Source organism: Sarcophilus harrisii, chromosome 2 (assembly GCF_902635505.1).
Source record: "Sarcophilus harrisii chromosome 2, mSarHar1.11, whole genome shotgun sequence".
Taxonomy (NCBI): Eukaryota; Metazoa; Chordata; class Mammalia; order Dasyuromorphia; family Dasyuridae; genus Sarcophilus; species Sarcophilus harrisii.
The window spans coordinates 360,143,121-360,146,154 of NC_045427.1; the positions used below are offsets into that span (position 1 = coordinate 360,143,121).

At 37.7% G+C, this 3,034-nt stretch overlaps 1 pseudogene; it reads left to right on the forward strand.

The window, feature by feature from the left end:
• Positions 1–1,072: 1,072 nt before the first annotated feature.
• LOC111721050 lies at positions 1,073–1,172 on the forward strand (annotated as a pseudogene).
• Positions 1,173–3,034: the final 1,862 nt, after the last annotated feature.

Consider the following 3,034-nt stretch of genomic DNA (forward strand, 5'->3'; position numbering starts at 1 on the left):
ACTTGCCCAGGGTCACACAGCTAAGATTTATTAAGTGTCTGAGGTCGCATTGAACTCAGGTCCTCCAGACTTCAGGGCCAGCTTTAAAATACAGGTATTCTTAAAGACAGCACATTCAACATTTGTCTCATCTTTATTGAATATTCACTGCAGACCAGTCTTCCAGGCCTTTGTGAGAACAAAACTCCATTCTATGTAAAGTTTTTTTCTTCTCAAGCATCTAGCACAGTGTTCTCCACACAGTAGCTATTTAACTTCATGTTTTTTGAATTTTGATGGATGGAATGGAGTTATTAGGATAATTTATTCAAAAACCCATCTAAAGAAGAGGAATTAATGATTCCAAAAGCAGAAGAGCTCATTGCAAAAAGGTTAAGTATTCTTTCTCTTTCCCTTCTTCTCTCTTTCCTCCCTCCTTTTTTCCTCCTTCTTTCCTTCTCTCTCCATCCTTCTTTCCTCTCTGTGTGTATGTTTGGTTGCGGAAATTCATAAATAATAATAATAAAAGGTGAAGTAATTACAAAGTTCCCACATTCAATGAAATACTCTTTTAAACCATTGAATTATATGTACAAGGATCATTCCCCTAAGTTTTGTGTAATTTGAAATTTTGTTAATGGGATCCTCTTAAAGGCAGCTAAACTACCTTATACATTGGATTTGAAATCAAAGAACCAGGCAGATTATTTATTTATCTTTGTGAATAAATTGACTATGGAAAAGAGGAAAGGGAGGATAGTGGGTCTATGCTAGAGTTGTCTCCCTAGTCAAAGATTATTGTTTGTCCTTTGTTCTCTAACAGAACCATGACATCAGCAGATGATCCTATCACATGTGACTGAGTTGTATTTAAGTGAGGAAGGGCTGTACAAGGCCACCAACTTCACTTTCCCATCCAGAGCCATCTGGGTTCAATAGACAGATATAGCTCAGGAGGCCTGGAGATGGCTGGCCCTGGATGCAATAGGAGACCTTGGACTTTTTAAGCTAAGTTCTTCAACAAGTCTCAATTTGACAGGCTGCACCAATTCAGGGATTATAGCCAGGCAGTAATTGAAGTAAAGAATCTCACCTATTCAGCACATATACTAAAACTGGAATGATACAAAGAAGATTATCATGGACTCTGAACAAGGATGACATGCAAAATTTGTAAAATATTCCATAGTCTAAAGATCAAGACACTTGAATCCCTAGTCTCACTCAGACAATTTAAATGGGCAAATTGCTTCATCACATGGGTCTCAAAAAAATTAGTAATCTATCTTGTCTACTTCACAAAACTATTGCAACAATAATAAATTGCAAAAACACTCCCTTACAACACCCCAATGAAGTAGATTGCAAATATTATTAATCCCATTTTATAGATGAGGATACTGAGGCTTTGGGACTTGAACCGATTTGCCCATCAACACACATCTTCAGAAATATTGGTCTCAAATCCAGGTTTCCTGACTCTCTGAGTCCTTTAAATCAGGTTGCATCTTAAACTTGGAGCCAATATCAAATAATTTAGTGGAAGTAAAAGCATTTTATAAATTATAAAGCTATACATATAGGAATGAGTATAATTAGTGATAATAATGAGGTTTAGATTTAGGGAAGCAAAATTTAGGGTTTCTGGTGGTCAGGGAGTTAAATGATAAGGTCTAGTGGCAGGTTTGGGGTTCAGGGAACCAAATGGAGAGGTTTAGCTTCCCTGCAACCCCTTGAGATTCAGCACAAGGGTAGGGAATTTTGGGGACTTCCTTCTGGCAGCACAGAGGTTCTCCGTAAAGGAATTTACAGACCTGAAAAGCTAAATTGATAAAAAGAGGTTTATTATGGGGATTGGAAATATAAAATCTGGTTAGGGAATTAGATGAGGATAAAGAGAGGATGGCACTGGAAAAGAACATTATTCCAGCAGGCAGATCTATGGAAAATGGAGTTTTGCTCTGAGAATACAGTTCTCAGTGGGCAGAAAGTCCTGGTAGCTGAGTAAGCCATTGAGGTCCATCAGCAAAGAACTTAGTTGATGGAAGCTCATTATGTTGCTTGTCTTGGTGGGGGTTGGGAAACCCGAGCAGATCATCAGAATGGGGGCAGATCAGAACCAGTGGGGGCTAGGAGAGCCCAAGTTGGCTCAGATCTGGTGGGGGCTGGGACAAGCCTGGATCTCCTATTAGAATTCAAAGGGGTGCTTTTGACCAGAATTTGTGAATCAAAGGCCCTGGCTTCCTGGACTGATATGCCTCAGCCAGGAGGGGCTGGGAATCTGAAAGGAATCACAGATCAGTCTGAAAGGACTCACAAATCAATAGGAAATACAGTTTCTTAAAGGGACCACAACCCGCTTCAATAATAAAATGTATTATAAAGGGAGGATCCAGGCTCTAAAGATGAATTTTGTCTCCACAAATTTCCCCAGAATTAGTTCCACCGCTGTCTAATTTCAAATAAAAAGGGACAAAACTTAATCCCAAAAGACAGTCCAAATTATGAATGACCTCCATAGATAATAGGCCCAGTGGCAAGCAAGCACTGGTCCAGAAGTTCCTCTTTAATTGACCAGTGTTTTCTACTTTTTTTACCTTTGTAATCAAAATGTCAAAGCTCATTCCCTTGTTGATTTATCATTAACTTCATGCCCTTAGGCTCAATCCTATGAAGCATTTCCCATTCAGGTAGAACAGGGACTTCCAATGATTTCTCTTTTTTTGATGAATACATTTTTTCTTTGGTATTTTCCCATACATCTGGGTATAATATTCCTTAGATTCATGTTCTTGGAAAAATTCAACCTATTAGTGGATCCTGTCACCTCCATAGTAATAGAATCTAAATAAAATAATTTTGAGGCCTTTACTCAGAGAATTTTTTTGGCATTGTCTTTTCTTCAAACCTATTAAAAATCTATTCCTACTCATAGACTTTCATGTCAGAAAATTCCATTAGCCTTCAGTTTGCCAGAGGGAAACAATAAATTATGAAACATTTTGAATTTTTAAAAATAATTTAAACATTAAATTAATTTGTTTTTATGTGTTAC